The following is a 20,859-nucleotide window of genomic DNA, read 5'->3' on the forward strand; positions in this document are numbered from 1 at the left end:
TAATAATAAATCTGCTGAGAGTTGTGTCTGCGGTCAGCGTCGTGTCGAAGACTAACCAGACGGATGACTTGCGTGGAGTGGTGGTGAAGTTTGCAACACTTTTAACATGTGGATATACCCTTCCACGTCACCGTGCGCCCTGATTCAACAAAAATGTCAACTTTATGCCCAAGAATCTGTGTTTGCGAATGTCATAATATTTGCGTGCCTAATATAGTCCAATATGTCTGCTCGACTCGTTTAAGCTTAAACGTCTTACGAGTTAGCGAATCATTCCTTATAGGGCTCAAGTTACAATTTCAAATTTATATTCCGACGCCGTGCGGACTATCTCACGGTGCCGTCATCCAACTTAAAGAGAGAAAATATCAATACGCTTTTATGTGCCACTATGTTAGCAATATTATTTACTTCAAATGCATTTTATTATCGCTATTTGATATATAAAGACGTGCCTTGCCTATCCATGATTTCATTAATTAGACATTGCTAAGAAAAGGTTTAGCATATAAAATGCGTTGTTATCCGCGTGCCAATGAGATAACACAATCTAAATTTATTATATGATGTGACAAAGCAAAGCTGCGTTGACCACAAGTAGGTGATAGTTAATGTGAGCATTATTCATTATTCCATTCATTAATTCAAATAGTTGCAGCTTCAAGTACCAACGGAAGCAAAGGTGCATTTAGACGAGACGGTTTGCCGTAAGTGACTTTCACCTTCGTCGTAAAATCATGCAACATTCACGTCACACTTGTGCTGTGCGAGTCTGCGTGGGGGAACACAGAAGCCTTCAAGTTCACGTATGTGTATTAAAATAGATCGCACACATCCTTATTGCTTGCAATGTTCAACTGCGATGTAAACACCAGTGTATCACAAGATTGACTGACTTTACGCGTTAAATATTTTCCGATTCCCAAAATAGTTGATTACTGTGAAAAAGTTGAAGCTTTGTCATTTTGTATGCTTCACCATACTTGTTTCTATTTGATAATACACATGTTATTTTTAAGCAATTAAAATTGATGTCTTCTAATTAAAAGGCTAAGACGCGCGCAATTTATTTTATAATTACTTTCGATATTTTGACTATGTAAAAAATAAAGCGCTGCGTATAGTGTATAATCCAAGTTCCGAGACATATTGGTATCTCACAGAATTTTCCCTTATAACCGTTTTCTAAAACTCATATACTTCTCGACTATCTCTATGTTAGTGACAGCTGAATGTCATATAATTTAGTTTGTGTCTGTGTACATTCTCGTAACTCAGAACTTGTCTTCATTATTCAACTACAAGTGGCTTAAGTATTTTGCGCGTATCTTCATACATACGTATGTGTGAATTACGTAATTATGAGAAAATACCACCAGAGGTGCATAGGTGAGACACACCTTACAAGATTATCTAAATGGAACATCGCCGTTTAATAAATCAATACTCTTTTAAGTGTTTAAAAAATCTTCAAGTACACTATGCGCTAATAATTTTCATAGGGATACTAATTAAAAAGGAAAATGTTAATAAATCGATAACATAATACGATATTATTATTAAAACAGGAAGATTAATTTAATATTGTTTCTTACCTTTGTTGTGGTCGCTTTAGGTGATAAATAGCGTCTTAATGTCTGCAAAGAATAAAAAATATAGTTAATACATGTACCTAATAATATGTTTTACATATTCGATGAGACAAAGTTTTTGCCGTTTTTATATTTGAATATCAATACACGAGCATACTACAAAACGTACGCAATACTTATAAGTTATTTATATACTCGTAATTGCTCTTATATTAAAACTGTCTATAATATTGATATCGCACCATATTATTGTCATAAAATAATTTCATTTGCTAACAATGCTATTAATCTCTCCGCTTTCAACGATCAGAAGGTTTGATAAATATAATAATTAAGCGTCTAGATTAGAAATTAAATATTATGTCAAAAATCAAAGAAATATACGTCACGTCGTGTTGCGATAGCTATATATTCTGTTGTTCCTAGTATAAAACATTTTAACAACCACTTAATCACTGTAACATGTAAATAAACCTATTTTTAACAAACTATATTTATAAATAAAGTGAATTTATAAATTATTATTGCGAACATTTCGAACGCTTAGAAAAACTTTATATACAATACGTTGGTCACAAACTTACAAAAACTTATTTATTTTAGTGGAACGAGAATAGGCAAAGTATAATTTAAACATAATTTATTGTGCGTTTCTTGTTATATTTACAGTGCGTAGTTGCGGCCGCGATTATTAGCGTAATCCCTTAGTTAAAACGATCCGGCAAATTATTATGAGTATGAGAACCAAGAACAATTTGAATTGTGAAATATAATAACAGCCGAAGTGTGAGCAGTGAGGGAAACACTTTATAATGATTAAACGTCTTAGTCATTTTTACATTATGAATCGAGAAAGCGTTCCATTAAAAAAGGATTATGCACTATACATTATTATATACGTGTTGCATGTAATAAGTCTAAAGTCATTATAAATCGCTGTAAGTAATGGTAAAAACATTTTAGTAATTTGGCTTAAATAAATGTGCGTATTTGTGTGTAAACGAATGCGTGGATTGCTAAAAGGTTGTTTGGTTTGCTTGCTTGGAAACTGGTGCAAAACAAAGTGGTGTAAACCGCAGAACCAGTCCTGCGACAGGAAGCGGCCTCGAGACCTGCGTAGCCCCCTCCGCGCCCCTCCGCGCGCCCTCCGCCCGCCACTGCGCGCGCTCACCATACCCTCGGCCCCTCACCTGCCAAGCAACCACCTGATCCAGACAAAGCGTGTCCTTCGTGTGGTGACGCACGCGGTGCATTGCACTAATAACCAGTGAGTCCATTTCATGTCCGGCAGGTAACACACCACACCGAACACGGTATATACTTACATACCTACTACCTACGCAATGCAGATCAAACTCAATTTTACGTGACTCGTGAATTTGCGAGAACACAGTTTTTGTATTTGTTCATGTTCGCCTTAACGTTTTGTTGTATGTGAATGCAATTAATAGAATACAAGTTTTTATTTATATTTTTTGTGCAGATACCTCGTGTTGATTAACTAAAAGTTTCTCTGTTGGTTGTGAATCACTGATGTGGACATTTTACAACCATGGCATTTTGCTTAATCAAACAATAGTTTACGTCATTCATTCTAAAAGCAAAACTTTGTAATTGCGTTTTATGGTTGGTACTGTACCTATACATATTGTCAAATTTTCTCCGTCGCACCTAAGCAAGTGCGTAGATGCACGACTATGTACTGACTCACAACCGAAGCATTCGGATGTATTCAAAACATCTTGAGCAACCTCGAATGAAAGTGCGCAGCACACATTTTGTCTGTCTAAATAAAAAATACATCAATACACTAGTAGCTTAATACGTACCGAACGCATAGCTAACTATTTTTCACTGAGAAGTTAGATTTTATTGAAATCGTGACTGAAATGTATCTACAAATGGACCTTTAAGCAGAATGATTATTGTGTCGAGTCCGTGGAGATTCGAGAGTACCACGAAACGAACAATGGTGTTCAGTTATGGCGCGCGTGGTGGCGGGCGTAGACAGTCACGGCGCGGTGGTGCGGTGGCACTGCAGCAACACGATCGTCGCTAGCCCACGCAACGCGGGCTCCGCAGCTGAGCGCGCCACCCGCCCCACGGCCCGGTATCATCGGCCCAAAGAAACGATCTCATAGAAAGTAGAGCAACTCATTTATTTATTCAGTACAGCGGTCGGTGCGAGCGAGACGCTGTCGCGAAACTGGATCATTAAAATAAAAATCCGATTTTCGAGCACAACTCGAGCGAAGTGAAATAAAAGTTTCCGACGAAATTTGCTCGAGTTACTCCAAAAAAGGCGCTTGAAACGCCTCTGCGACGAGATCGGCAGATACAAGTGCGAGGTGAAACCGACCGCAATAGCCTCCAACATGCACGCGCAAACTCAAAGCGTTGCACCGCCGCCACGCCGACGCCACGCCACCACGCCACCACGCCGCAGCCGCCGCAGTCACTATGTACCACCCGTACTGATGCTCACTTTCAATTTAAACATTAATTTCAAGCAATGTTCGCACAACAGTCACCATTAATGGATCGGACAGTGGAATCACGGAAAACTAAAGTCCTTTTTGTTCACGGGCAGATTTTCTTTTCCGCATTTGTGCGATCGTTTTCACTCCGAGAACCGAGCCATTGTGTGAACATTACGCAGCTTAGCGTTGCATTAAGCGCACGATATAGTGCACCTCTGTAATCATAGTCACGAGTCACGTTATCCGCACGCGCATTTGCTATGTAAATAACACCATACACGACATTCCGATATTCAACAAAACATGCATTATTCGTACCCAATAAATCACATCGATCCATCAAGTGGATTCGTGTTTACTACTCAAAATAAAATGCCCACCGCAAAAAAATGCATTCATTTCATTTGAACAAATATTCCGGTTTACTTTCCGAACGAAGAGTAAAGGAAACCGTCCAATGATTTCTGTCATTATTGATGAAATTCTCTTGAGCATTACTGTTCATTATCAGCTAGTTATGTCGAGTTGATTGACTGATATTTTCAGTGGAATGCATATCAATTGCACGCATGGAATGGCGCGGTGAAAATAAAAAATAACGCTTTCGTAACCGAGTCCTTTCTAGCGTTTTTTATTCGCGAGCACGTTCATTGTTATTTACCTTAATCTCGCAAGCTTTTAATTTCATTGTGGTCATAAATGTCGCTATTAAAACTTATAAAATTATTTTTTATGGTACCCATAAAAGACTCAAGTAATTAAGCGCACTGATAATATAATACGAATACTTATTTATTCGTATGACCTAAATACATAACTATTTATTTCTTTACATGCCTAATGTTTTTATGCAATAAAATGGTAAGTCATTAATTTATAATAATTCTTTATTGTACAAACGGCAACACACGGTAAATACTTAAGAAAAGTAGGTACCAAACTGCCTTATGCCTCGAAGAAAATATTCCTTTAAAACTAAATAACAAAGACAAAGGATACACACCCTTACATAAAAATTACATAATTTATAGATACAAATACCTAATCTAATTCACGATTTTCAGCAAATATTATTATAATAAGTAATAACTCATAAGAGTAAGTAATAATATATCAATATTATACAGCAGTCACAATATAATTTGGGGGAGGAAATATTCGTTCAATTTCTTTATAATGATGGTGCTTGGGCAGTCCTCACAGCTCTAGGCAACGCATTTCATAAACGAGACGTTGAGCAGGAAAATATTTATACATAAGTTATGTAGAATGCACCACAATTTTGCATCGCAGATTTCTTTGTTCCAAAAATTTTTATCATATATCTCGCTTTTAATTTTTCTGTGTTATCATACATATGTGAAAAGAAGGGGTTCGAAAAACAATAGAACAGAGAAAAAAAATTACACTCCAGCATTGCCTACTGTACTTATGTATTCCAAAATAATTATATGCAAACATTTTTATGAAAACTGATCCTACAACCAATATAATATTTCAAAAATATGTTGCAAGAACCCCAGGTAGTGTTATAAAACGAGAAAATAAAAAAATATATATTTTTGAAATTAAATGTCATGTTATCCAGTCTCAACAATATAAAAATGTCGAATAAATACACAATATACTACTTTGATAATTGAGATAGCATCAAAATAGAATTATAATTTATATGTTAATAAACATATATATAATTATTATTATTGTTAATAACTAATAAACATATATATAATTAGTATAATTAGCTCTACCATTGTCATTCCAATAGTACCTACATTATACCTAAACTAACCTAGTGCAAATAGTTTTATTAGCTTATACATAATAATTTAGTTTATCACTGCAGGGTAATGACATAACTATTCAGTAATTAAAGCTAACTTCCTGCATTTTATATGTGTTAATGTTAATTATTACTAGCAATGTCATGTACCAATAAAAGTTCTTATTTGCATGACCGCTCGTTAAAGCTATTGGCCTAAGTGCTTATACCTCGAGTCAGCTCTTATAGCGTTTTGCAGTTAATGAAAAGGTATGTTGAATACTAGAATGTTGCAAATACTACATAAACAAATGTTACACAACAAACATCTGGGCAATTCTTTGAGAACGTACATAAACCACGTCCCAGTTATAATAATAATAATAATATCAGCCCTGTATTATATACTTGCCCACTGCTGAGCACGGGCCTCCTCTACTACTGAGAGGGATTAGGCCTTATTCCACCACGCTGGCCTAGTGCGGATTGGTAGACTTCACACACCCTCGAAATTCCTTTAGAGAACTTCTCAGGTATGCAGGTTTCTTCACGATGTTTCCTTCACCGTTAAAGCAAGTGATAATTCCCAAAGAATACACACATAATTTTTTAGAAAAACCAGAGGTGTGTGCCCTTGGGATTTGAACCTGCGGACATTCGTCTCGGCAGTCCGTTCCACAACCAACTAGGCTATCGCAGCTTATCGTCCCAGTTATAATAGTAAGAAATTCTAACGATGTCAGTATTTTTATAGTTGAAATGAATTGTGCTTTAAGATGCATTTTATTTAATTCTTTTGTAATTTTTATCAATTCGAACAGGGATGAAATTATAATCCAAACAAAATTTTGGTTCTAAACGTGAGCGTTTTGGTAAACACGCAATCATTGTCGCTAAATATATTTTAAATTGAAGTTAACTAATTTCAAATACTTATACTTTGCAAAATTTATAAATATACAAATAATCATAGATTAAAACTACATTGCTGGTAATATAAATACAGCTTAAATCATTATAAAGTAATCTGTCTGCTTGATATTATGAATCTATCTGGCTGCGAAAGTCCTGCTGAAATCGGTTTAGTAATATCCAAGATTAGTCCGCGCTGACAGGTACTTATAGATAGATAAACCTTCGAGTGCAGGTAAATATTGTAAGTTGTGATTTGAGTTTTGGTAGTAAATTAATAGTTAAGTATTTCATATTGAAAAGTTGTGTCTCCTTATTTTAAGAATTATCATCTGATGTCACATGGTGATGATCGTAACTGGGAATCTTTGCGGGTACGAATAAACTGTGTGCAACGCGACCAGTAGTGTAGGAATATTGTTAAAGGTGACGTACAGCATGGCGGTATGCTTCGTTATGTTAGAAAAACAATCAATTTTAAAGTGTTTTTACCACTGGGTTATTTCGCTCGTTATTAAAACATACAAACGATGTCCAAAACATAATAAAAGGCAACAATAACCTCAACCTCTTTACCCAACTGCAACGAATCATTCGATAACCGTCAATAATAAGTATAAAATTTAAACTCAATGGTTTCCATACCGAGATTTATGGAAAATGTATGAAGAATTCGACAAGTTATATTTATGTATGAATGTTTACGGTTATGAGTTTTTATGTATGGATTTTCTATGGTGTCTGAGCAGTAGAAACCAGATGGCGCGGAGAGTGTACGGCGGCGAACTAGTGTACCGATCAAGATGTCACGTCAATCACGCGGAGAAATGGACTCGAGTACCGTTTACTTTTTATATTCACTCACTTTTAACATAAATGTTAGCTACCTATCAGTTACAAGGATAATAATGTAACAAGATTCGAACAGTTCATATGTGCACGCTATCCCACACATCCTCAATTGGCTATCTAGCTGCAGGGCGGGGGGAAAGCAATGTCGTGGTTGGCTGACACAACATTTGGTGGGGATGCTGGGACGTAACAAAATACAAAATTTCTAACAAAAGCCAAAATAATAATGATGAACTTCCTTTTAGCTACAGGTCTAGCTTTTGATATAATTTGTTTACTGTCACAATACTATATGGAAGGACAAAATAATGGTGTAAAAAATACGACGCCATATTTAAAAAAGTAAATTTTATACTATTTACCCCGAAATTTGAAGATTGATTGATGATGATCATAATAATTTATTAATCTCTACTAAAATTTATGTTATAAATTTTAAAACAAAGAAATATGTGCAAAGTACAGTTAAGCAACGTAACTACCTATAAATTATAAAAATAAGAATCCGAATTTCGTGTCATTCAATGTTATTACCTCATAACAACGCGTGCATAATGTCGACCCGTTTATTGAACTTTTAATGATTTCATTTTACAGTTTCTTCAAGGTAAAGTTAAAGTAGCATTCAGTAAGAAGTCTAGGTGATTACATTCTGAATACCACAAACTTAAACTGTTTAAATGACTTAAAATAATAATATAAGGGGTACATCCTTTAATATATACGAAATGATAAAATTTAACATCATGTGATGATTTTTATTTTTTATTCGTTACTGGAAAACTAGTGAAAATACCTGCGACTATGGTGTTTCAAAAGCACCTACTTAAAATACATTCGGGGTCCTTCATGCTTAAGTGAATGGATGTCCAGACCAATATTTATTTTAAACATCCCTTTTGAATACCTTAAAACTCATAAAACTTAAAACTCATGAGGAGGGTAAGAAATATAATACTTTAATACAAATGGGGAATATTTGATCAAAGAAATCTTACAATATTACATACACTATGTGATTTTATATATTTTGATATCGCAATGTTCTGTTTAGTTCAAAATTAAATTCACAAATAAACAGAAAAAGATTCCACACATAATATAAATATATTTGCGTTATAAAGGCGTGCTGCAATAAAAAGTCAATATAAATTAAAAACATTCTGATAACACTTTAATTTGTAGATTTGTACGCATATTTTAAACCAGAGTCTATTAATAATCAAATACTTATTGTATTAATCAGTGATTATTTGTAGATCACAGCGTGATATTTATTTAAGACAAAATCATTTGGAGCTTCTATATATCATAATCGTTATATAATTTTTATATTTAAACATTAGACAACAATATATTACTGAAATAATTTTTACGTTTATTTCTATTATATTTTCTCCTGCTAAACTGCGCACGCCCATTATTTTGCTTATGTTTTCTATGAATAAATTGTACATTTTCTATTGAACCTTCAAAATTAATTGGAGTAAACAATTAAAGGTATTAAATAACGCTTTTTTAAATAAGTATTGACTTTGGATCTTTCTATGTTTAATAAAGCTTCGACAGCACAAATAAATGGAATAAAACTAATTAAGTTATTAATTCGCTACTGTCGCACATCAAAACCACACGAGCAACATATTTTTAACATGTAAGTAATACATTGGCAGAAGATGTATGTACACGTATCATGACATTACGAACACATCCGCCATCACGTCGCGAACGATCGGGACCGAACTGGTCACGAACCTGCGTTCTGTTCTATATAAATATGCACTAACATTGTTCTGCGTCCGGCTTGTTGCATAATATCACCGGGTATGTACTACCTGCTGCTACAACGCGGCTGTTATGTGCAGCGGCTACTGTCATAGATTAAATAATAATTATCTCGATTGCAAAAGGTCATGCGGTGCAAAGCAGATCGCCTACTCAACCTGTATTAAGGCGTGTGCCGTTTTCGTCCTTCAAACTGGATTTTAAGATGTCAATATATCTTTTATTCAATATATGTATATAATTTTTGTCTATTAACACGATAATATAAAATATAACAGATTTGTTTAATAAAAAGGACGGTTCAATACGATAAATGCTTTTCATTTTAGTATTTAAATCGTGGTTTATTTAGATGTCAATTAAGTACAAAATATTAAGACTACGAACCAGTTTAAATTATTTTATATACATAATAAAAATTCATTGAAGTTTTTTTGTATCGAGATACTATCGCAAACGTAAAAGTTTCAAAACTTTATAGTTAAATATCAATTTGTTAATTTTCATTGGTATAAGTTGAAATCGTTAATTTAATTGTCTCTTAATTGTCCATATTTAATGATTTTGGTTAGCAATTCTATACTTAATCACTTCTTTTAAATTTAGACATTCCTTACTAGAATTAGGCTAATAAATTACCGATTCTTTGACTTCCTTTTCATCATAATTAATTTTACGAGACACAGGTAAATTCTATGGCAAAAGGTTAATATTGTGCCTACAAAACTAACAGGTTGCTGTAAAATCCACTAATAATGTATTAAACATAAATTATTCATATCTATATAATTAGCAAAAAAAATTAAGCGCTATTTTATTATATTCTCATTTCGGATCAATCCTGTTTTGAATAACCAATAGTCAAGGCAAGAAAAGTATTGAAATAAGATGATTAAATGTATTCAATGAATTCAAGAAAAAATTATAACATTTATATGTTGCATATTATTTACATTATAATAATATGTTTTCATTAACATTATATGCCTATATAACACACATTTAGTAATAAAAATATATTTTTGTGTACGGTTTTTAGTAAAAAATAGTGCAATTCTTGAGGAAAGTTTAGGTTAGATTAGGTTAGTATATAACAGTATATTATGTTCACGGCATTTAACAATTTAACTTTGACTTCGTGTGAAATAGTTTGTTGTCTAGTTAGAACTCGTTTTCACTGGTAGTCATTTTTAGCTGCAGTTAATTTTAGTTCTAACAAAGGCATTTAGTGAAAACTAGTTTTAACTAGGGAAAACGCGTTGTAACAGAGAACTGTTTTTAACTGTATCAGATATACTAGTATAATAATCAATTCGTAGCCTGACATCGTTATTATAATTACAATCTATTAGATCTAGTAATTGCTTTTCATATCTCTAACAATTCCAGAAATTATGCGTTCAATTATATCTACATATTTATCTTATATATTTATAGCACCTATGTATATATATGTAGATATACGTTTATATATATGTACTAGGATACAGGCGTTTTAAGTATTGTTTCGGTATTTTATTGCAATAAATGTATAATTTGTTGTAGGAAACAAATTAAAGGTTTATGTAACACTTTTACAGCTTTTTCAAATGGGTCGGAGACTTTGCTTTTCATCTATGAAGATGAAGTTGTTTCCAAAGATATTAAATGTAAACGTAGAAAATTCTGAATGGATTTGCCTAAATTTAGCGTATGTCGCGAAATAGATCAAGGCGAAGATCAATTTAAAGACTACTTTAAAATATTCAAGAGAAAAGTCCCGGAGAAGAACTTTCACATGAACTGCAAACAAAACCTGGCTTTAAATATTTGTAATTCATACAATATGAAAATATTACAGTATAGAGGATTAAATTCTTGATTTACGTCAACCTTACCTAGGTAGTTATCAGTAATGCAAACGTCTGCCTTGATGCGTGTACATATTAATTTTTTTGTCGATCAATAACGGTAGGTGTCATTGCGTCAAGTAATAATTACATGTTTGTTTTATGATTGTAATCTGTAAAATTAAACAAAAAGCACTCATCGCCACCAACGTCACATACGTCCCAAACTGTGTATGTAATCAACCTAAATTTTTAATGAATGAATTTTTGAAACCAATTTTAAACTTGCTCGTAAAAAATGTGCACGCATCTCTTATGTTTTGGGAAGGATTCCAAAATGGTAAATCGGGTCCAATTACGCGGCTATCTCCTTGTACGCTTGTGATTTATAAAGGCTCGTTTACAGTAATGTAGTATGCCCTTAATAGGTAAATATAACACCGACTTTGGCATTTTCGTTAACTCATCCACCAACCAACCTATTAGACTAAATCCATACTTGATGAGTCACGGAGCATTCGAAACCTAATAAAAATACTTTAATATATTAGCTAGATTACTAAAGTATCGATTCTGAACTATAATCACTATGTAGAATCACATTTTTGCAATAATATATTATAAGTCATCAGACGCTGACATGCATGTTTTTGTATTGTTATTACTTTGCATCGCTGAACAAAAGACTTGCAGATAGTTAGACAGGTAATTACGTACTTACATTAATAAATTATATTATTTTAATAATTCTCAATGTTTACTCAAATATTGACAGTAACATGTGTAGAGCTCAAGATATGAGTAGCAATGGTTAGTAGCGGCCGCATCAGGCGAGCGCCTCAAGCGCGAAGAGCGACCGCAACCGGATGTTCCTCACAACTCACCAAATGCACAATCACACTAACACAAACTTTCACGAATTTTTCTCCCAACGCTTTCACATCTTCCACTAATTATTATCCACTTTATCGGGCATCTTCAGTTTGATTTACGTCTGGCTCTATTGGTACACCTTTTCTTTTTATTTGAGTTTTGTTAGAGTTAGTTGATCCAATGTCTTTCCGTCCACGTTTGTGACAATACACTGCACAAGTTGGCACCTACTTCCAAATGCGCGCCTAATTAGCCACATGCTAATAATCTATTGCAGTTGTAATTTATCGGAGTTTTTCGGACATAATTACAGGTGTAAGCTGATCGTGCAATTGCCGGTCGTTAGGTAAATCTAATATTTAACAGTAAGTTAGAAAGTTGGCACAACATTATGCACTTTATATGAATACCGATAAATTCTCCGTCTGATCAACGCAGTCATAAATGTCTAGATGTAAATTCATTTCTGGTCACTTCACATGTTTCTTCTCTTAATTATAATGCAACCACAGCCATTACAGGTTTTAATGGTTGTACAAGATGAAATATTGATGTTCAATAAAAATACATGATTTGCTTGCGTAATATTGTAAATTGCAAAGTGTCGAATAGTGCAAAAGATTTGAACGCGCTCAACTTCATACGGCGCTGTTTCCTCGTTTAGTGTTTGTCTAGATAAAGCAATTTGATTCGCGCGTTTCAAATACATAGTTCAACTTCAAAGCATTCCATACCCACAGATTTTATCAACATAATGCCATCTAGGATCGTTATTTGGCCATAAAATGCAGTGTGAACATTTATCTTGGAATACACTGTTTGTAGAGTCGCTGCAGCGCACGGTGGCAATATATGACATATACACTTAAATCGCTTATTCAAACGTTGTGTAGGAAACGAGCCATAAATGCATCAACAGAAATGTTCAGAGAGGCTAGGTTGTGCCGGTGGCATTTACGTTTTCTCCGAACATTCCCCGCATTACCAATCATTTGTACGTAAAGGCGGGGGAACTAGCGCGCCATCAGTGGCAGTTAACTGACAGTGACACGTGTCATTGACCTTTAGGTAAACGCAAAGAAACACGTACATCAAACAGCGATATACTCACGCAATAGATTTATACTAATTATTGACATGGATTTGATTTTATTATGATAATTTTCATATTCGTAAGTGTAAAAGTAAGAGAAGCCACAAACATTAGAAATTGTAATATCTCGTCTGAGAGTTGTTTTGGTTTCGTTTGTGTAGTTGTTGACAAATAGCATACAATTCAATTCGACTTATATTCAAATGTACTTTCAAATAAAATAATAAATGACTTAATAGTACACTCTCCTTGTTAAATATAAACAAAAACAAACTAAAACAGGCAGTCCCTAACCTAAGACTAATCTTTAATTAGATTAAGACAGCACATAAGGTCAAGATAATTTAAATAAATTTATGACTTTCATCAATATGTTTAACCTTTACAGCGGGCTGTTTTAATAAATAGCAGTTAAGTGAAGCTTGGGTCGATGTAGTCACTTGTCAATCAATTATGATGCTTAGCGAACTGGTTGTAGTTGGCCATGCTATGCTTTGGTCAATATCGTGCGCAAAGAAAGTAGGCGGCGATGTTCAATAGATTATAGACAACAGTCTAGAGCTCATACACGGGGTAAAAATATTAAGCGTGTCCGATCCATTGTAACTATCAATCTTACTATCTTTTAAGATAACTGTTACTCAAATTGTAAATGCGTAAGTTTGAGGAAATGTTTGTTAAAACTAAACCCAGCATCAACTGAACGGATTTGGAAAAAAGTTACATACGGATAGACCATGTCCTGGATTAAGGTATAGACTTATGTTTATGCCGGTTATGTGCTCCCGTAGAAAATATGAGACTTTTACTCAGATTCTTCAAATAGATGGCGCTAGCGTCGTACATGTGGCTCCACGAATCGTTACAATGTTTTAAAGACTTTTCGTTGGAAAGGCTTTTCACGCGGGCGAAATCGCGTGCAACGCCTAGTTCCTTATAATCGAGAAAAATCTTTAAATAAGTCACATATTCAAAATAAATGTAAGAAGTCTCATGATTCTTTAATATGTATTGGCTAAAATGTTCGACATTAAAAACTACTCTATGTTGCTTGTACACAGCTGCCTGACAGCTGATAAAGACAAATTGGTACAGTAATCTATCCAGATGGACTTTAGCATTCGAGAAACTTATGGCTTCCATACGAATACGATGAGTTCGGGACTATTTTTGGCTTACAAATTAATATTAGCAATTTGAATAAATCTCTTATTACCAAATGTTATTAAGATACTAGCTTCAGTCAAAGATTCATGACTTATTTTATTTATAATGCCTTGTAATCGTTAGAACATGGCGCGCAACAAAGTAGAAAAGCATAACTTTCCTTCAGTCTAGTTTAGTCTGATTTACTTCGTTGAAATTTTATTAAAGATGATCGTATTTGGGATTTTATAAAATTGTATTACTAAAATAAAAATAATGGAATACTAGACCTAGACCCTACTAGATACTTAGCACTTTGTTATCTGCCATTTTATATGGTGAACTAATAGCCTATATGACCTAAACATTCTTATCAAATTCCGCGTTGAAAACAACAACATACAAAAGAATATGCGTACCTAATAGGGACAGTTTTAATAGGCGATTTTTCATTTTAACATTACTTTGAATTTTATTCATTCAAACAAAATAAGGATAATTAACATCGGTACCAAACGAATCAATTTGTAATGTTTACTTTTTAGATTGTGTTTGACAGACACTCAATTATCTATGCTGAGAACACAATACTTTACATACAACCACACAGACAAACAATATTCGAAGTGCATTGACGTATCAATCAGAATCTGAACCCTCACCTCGGAACGAGACTGTTAACGTATCCAATGCGGTCGCGCAGATCTTTATTATCGATTTTGCCAGACGTGGGCAATATAACAGCAACAGATTAGAATCGACGTTCGACATTATGCTTCAGATTTACACAATATCTGCAGACTGCAGCCCCAATTTAATTGCAATAATATAAAGTTGCGCTTCGCAACGTGAGCCTTTCGTCATGACTTTCTTTCGTTGTCTCTTTCAGCGTCATCGTCCGAGGACTGCGTGTGATGCAAGCTAACATTAGCCGTAACACGATGTTGTCGGCGCAGAGCTCTGCAGTGCACACCCCCTACCTCCTCACGCCGGCCGGGCCGCCGCGCCGCCACACGCACGCCACCGGCCACATCCCCTCCAGTGAGTCATTACTCGAAATTCCTCTCGCAGTGGTGGCGTGAGAGCAACATCAAACGAATCGTGACGCGTCTACATAATAGCGCAAGTTCTGTTTTTATTTAAAACAACTATAAGCAATCACGTTGATTTGATGTTATTTCAGACTTTCTTTTTCAGTCTCGAATAATAAGGTATAATACCCGGGCCTCTAAGTGTAAACGTAATGGACACTAATAACTCTCGTCTACAAATCAAATGGATAATTTTCCGCCGACTTACCTAACTGAGTTTTTAAACTATGGAAATCTTTTTAAAGATGAAGACATTGGTGCTCGTTTTTAGTGTCATAACTTAAAAAATGTATGAACGCCAGTTTAATTTATTATATTTTAGGTTAACATATTATACGTGTTTTTGCATATAAAAGACTGTGAGCAAACTATAACCAATTTCAAATCACACACAGTAAAGCAATTTGTGCATACATATTCCATGTATAATTACATTCGTCGCTTCTCACGGTAAGCCGTAACAAAATAAATATTTGCGTAAACGTAACAAGAATCGGTCGATGTAATGAACGATACGATCTCTAGTTTCAACATGCGCCTGTACTAATAGACCGTAGCATGCCGCTGATTAGCGAGACCCTTCAACGAAGTTGTAAGATCCACTTATTCACCGAATATTGACACCATCGAATAAAATCAAAAGTCTTCTTTTGGAGCTAAACATAGAAATTCAACTTTAGTTTACCGTTCCTGTAGATTATAATATTATTTTGACGTCGGTAGGGGTATCATATCAAGCAGATTCCACTACCACAGAGTTCCTATGATTATATTTAGAAGAAAACAAATACAAATATGAATAAAAATATGCATTAATCAACAAAACCTATTAATTAATACATGAAACCTGACTCAGATTGGAAATTATTTACGTTACTCACACTACGTAGATGTTCTTAACTTTTGTTGAGATTAAAAACCACATGAATTTTGCAGCACATTGAAGATGCACTTGTCAATTTTATTTAAAAAATCAACAATTCATTTATTTGAAGAAAGCATTTTAAGAGACACTTGACCAACATACTTGTATTCTTGTTCCGTTTCGCAATCCATCGATACATCTATCTAATTCAGACGTATGTACAAATAAAAAAATGAATACTAAAATGTCTTCAGAGTTAATACTAAACATATGTAACGTACCGTATTAGAATTAAAGGAAGAGGATATTTAATAAATATATATATATATATATATATATATATATATATATATATATATATTTATTGAAGATTTTGGTTGCGATTTCAGCGACCTTAAATAAGATGTATTTTCTGCAATCGTTAACGCTAATAAAAAACAAAAAAATATGTAAATGATCCTAGCGATATGTACGTGGCCTAAACGAACGAGGAGATTAGAAAAAAATGTTGAAAGAGAATAAAAAGGTTTTCAACGTTTCTAAGGTCTCTTAACATTACATACATTTGACTAGTTAGCTACGTGTATTAATATTCTATTGTTATTAAACTATCGCTATAATGATGGTATATAAAGTTAAACCACGTTAATCTATGTTTGGCCACATGCTCTCACTTTTCTTATTCCTTCTTATTCCTAGCATAATAAAATAATTTTATTCCGTACTAATAATTTTTAATTAATTTAGGTGCGGCATCCAACATGTTCAGAATACAATGTTACTTTTATAAATAAGATTATATCTATAATGTAGTTTAGTCTTTATGCTTCCGCAAGTAAATATGCCATGAAACATCAGTGAATACTGCGACATTCATAAAGCAAAGAGATTAAGCCCATACACTGAACAGAGGTTTTATTAGTTTGAAAATTGAAAACACTTTTTTCAACAATAGCTTTTTATGCGGAACAAAGTCTATAGAATAATAGACACTATAGTAGTGTCTGTCAAATGATCATTTTGGTACGATAATAGAGCAAAATAAGGTGTGGGCGAAACTACGGTGCCGCGCGAACCGGATCTTAGTTCGCGATAAATCATGCCGAGAGAACCTCGGCCACGTCCCCCGAACTTCATGCCCCGCTAATACTCCACGGCACATTTAGCCCGTGTTCAGACACCATCGTGTACCTCCGCAAATCTCATCAACCATCAAAACGTTCTGTATGATCGTCATGCACAAGTCTGCGCATGCGCACGCCATAAAACAACCCACTCTCAACAAAAAATAATGCCTTATATTTAAATATAGGCAGGTTTATAGTGTCACTAAGTTATAAAACATTGTAGTTGCAAGCAATATCAATTATCCACTTTAAATATATGCGGCTTTTCATAATTGTAATGGAAAAACAGAAATAGCATACACATTTTACTAGAACAATTAGAAAATTATTGCGATAACATTATATCCATTATTATGTCAAATATTCGTTCTAGAACAGCATACTCATCAGGTTAGTTAAGAAAATCTTATTGCTGCTATTTTAAATCGCTATGTCTAAATTTATTAGGATAGAATTTCAAAAATATCTAATTGTTGACCCCTCAACCTCTGTTTTCGCGTGATTTTGGATATTAATGTGTGACAAATTTTATTGCAGAACCGGTAGCTTTGCATGCAAATTAAAATCGTTTGGAGATGTACAATGTACATGCGATTACGTGTTATTAACTTGAACATGAAACATCAATTATTATCTTAACTACTGTATACACATCGATGTCTTTATAAATTCAATTTAACAGTACCAAGAAAGACGTAAATATGGACATGAATGTTTTAATAATTCCATTTTTCGGATGTTTTGCATAAATATACAAAAGGATAATCGTGTAATCTTGATATTACATGTGCGATCACGTGATACGGATTGAGCAGCGAGGAAATCATACAAACAAAGCGGAGCATTACAGTGCACTGTGCAGCGGCGATGGACGTAGACTGTAGACACACAGACACGGGCGCAAATTGCGAGTGTGCATGCAGCGCGCCGGCGCACGGGCGGCGCGGCGGCATGAGCGGCATCGGCAGTAGCGAGTCGCGCCGGCATCGCAGCCCGTAGCCGCGCGGCCACTGCACTCGCTTCGATTTCACTTTTATTAGCAATCCACTTAATTGGATACCACTGTCGCAGTTTTATTCATTTTGCAGATTCATCTGGGACGTATTTTTAGTATAGTAATAATGACGGAGCTCTTTGGGACCTACATTTCCCATCGCGATTAATACTGACAGGCGGAACACTTAAATAACACGTTATTTGGACATGAACTTTTTTATATTTTGACTGTTAGTGAGGTTAGTAATAACATAATGATTTCAAATGTAATATTGTCATAAAATTAAATTACGATAGAAGTAAACAAAGAAAACAATACGTGTTTATTTACGTAGGTTTCCATGAAAAATGCTCCGGTTAGTTCGCTAAAAGCTGAAGGTCAGTCAGATTGTTGGAAAAGTACAAGACAAATTAAAACTTAATTTATACCTAAAACTGCTCGTAATCCCACGCTCGAGAGCTCGGTTAAATGATGTAGAGTTTTTATTCCGCGGCTCGCTGGTGAAACATTATTTCAATATATGAATAGACATACGAAAATATCTAGTCTCGTCAACCAAGATGTCTGTTAAATACATGACGTGAATTATTCAGGTACAATAAAAACAAATAAAAAAACCTTAATAGAACGCGTATTTTGCGCAATTTTTCAACATATTTGGCTAAATATGTATTACAGGAAACAAATCGCAAGGACGTCTGAGACGCTGCTTGCATGATTTAATACTTCCTAATGTCTAATTCATATCACGTAGGCACTATGAGCTTTATATCCCTGAAAGCAAATGATTGCTGATGTTCTAGATTTAAAATAAACTTAATACCTATAGTTATAAAACTATCATTAAACAATAAACATCTATAATTTTGGGTGATAATCCCATATTAAATGTACTATACTAGAGAATGATCAACGGGAATATAAAAAATCCACTATAGTGCCGATGAGTAACAGTTCAGAGCCCGCCTACGATGCGGCATACAGACACAAAATTAAGTCAAGCCGTCAAAATTCTGGCAACTGTCGACGTTACCTACATTTGCACCTGAACTTTCCATCAGGTTGAGTGTTATCACTTTGCGGTGCCATCTAATATTCATAGAAACTCACGTCTTTTTCACGTTTAATTTACATCCAAGGTTTTAGTAGGATGTCTTGTGTCACTTATATTATTTTATTCAGGTTGTCAGTCAAATTAAAGCAAACTCAAGATAAATATTATATAACTTCGTACCAACATGCTACTAACAAAAACAGATCTCAACCTATCCATGCATTGTGTTTTACAAGTGTACGCTATGCCGCGTGTGCTCTTGTTACAGCTCAGTAAAACATGTCTAGCAAATTATTTACGGTTTCATTGTGAACATTCCGCGTCAAGAATTAAATAAAGACATTGTTATAGCATTATATCGATAGATAAATAAGTATTGTTGCAGTGTTTGCTGGTTACACACTAAATGTAGGTAGTAATTTAGCTGTTTAATTTCCGCATCGGAGTGTCCCTGAAGGACGTTGAAATGTCATTATCTCGATCGGCGCGTGATGTTGAAAACTTATTAATATAATTTAGTTTACGAATAACGGGAGTAAACAACTATCTGTGTTATAAATGATAAATGAACAGCAATTGTAGTTCATATTTAGAATACAGATTTCGTACATAAATATACAAATTTGTTTATTTTCACTTTTTAATAAAATTATGTTGGTGTATAGGTAAATCCTAAACAAAACATCGATATATGATAATATTTATAGGTATAGCTAAATTTGAGCAAACCTTTGAAGATAAAACTAATGAGAGGTTGGATAGTGGTAATCTCGTCGTAGAAGTGAATCAATAATAAGAAGCTTTAGGAAATCTTGTTGGGAATGTAAAGTATTGCATCTTGTTTTTAATTTAATACTGTGTAAATTATAAATAAATTAATTGAATTTTATATTCGCTTTATGGTACAAATAAGTTTTAAACGAAAGTTGTAATAATTATAATGAAATTATAATTATATTTATGAGGTATAGACGTCGGCCTGTAGAGTTCTAATTGTAACAGTTTCTAGATTCATCATTTCAGTTACACAATATATTTTCTAAGATCTGTTGCTACACGTTATAACCTTTTGTATTGATGTATGGTTTCAATTCTTGTGTTTCGAAGAACTCATTAGTATTTACGGTAGTTTAAATATTATAGTCATAAAATATACATCTTGAATATCTATGTACAACTGGAACGATGTAAAATCAAACATCAAGAAGTGATTGATTGAAGAGTACCACATTTGCTGTATAGACAAACATATAGTTATAGATAGGTATATAGGTATACTTATAATTCTTCATATGAATGTATATGTTTTATACATCTACACCTTCTTAAAAACTCAAAATTAAAAATTAATAACAGATTTTAATTGTTTGTTTATAACAAGCTATTGTGAAATATCTCATA

General features: G+C 33.9%; 1 protein-coding gene across 1 annotated transcript in view; it reads right to left on the minus strand.

The window, feature by feature from the left end:
- LOC115445764 (zinc finger protein MSN2) overlaps window positions 1–20,859 on the minus strand; it is a 74,632-nt gene that overhangs the window by 44,712 nt on the left and 9,061 nt on the right. Inside the window, exon 2 of the mRNA XM_030172176.2 lies at window positions 1,596–1,637. The gene's annotated coding sequence lies outside the window, so the exon portion shown is untranslated. The remainder of the gene's footprint in view (window positions 1–1,595; window positions 1,638–20,859) is intronic.

Source organism: Manduca sexta, chromosome 28, assembly GCF_014839805.1.
Source record: "Manduca sexta isolate Smith_Timp_Sample1 chromosome 28, JHU_Msex_v1.0, whole genome shotgun sequence".
Taxonomy (NCBI): domain Eukaryota; kingdom Metazoa; phylum Arthropoda; class Insecta; order Lepidoptera; family Sphingidae; genus Manduca; species Manduca sexta.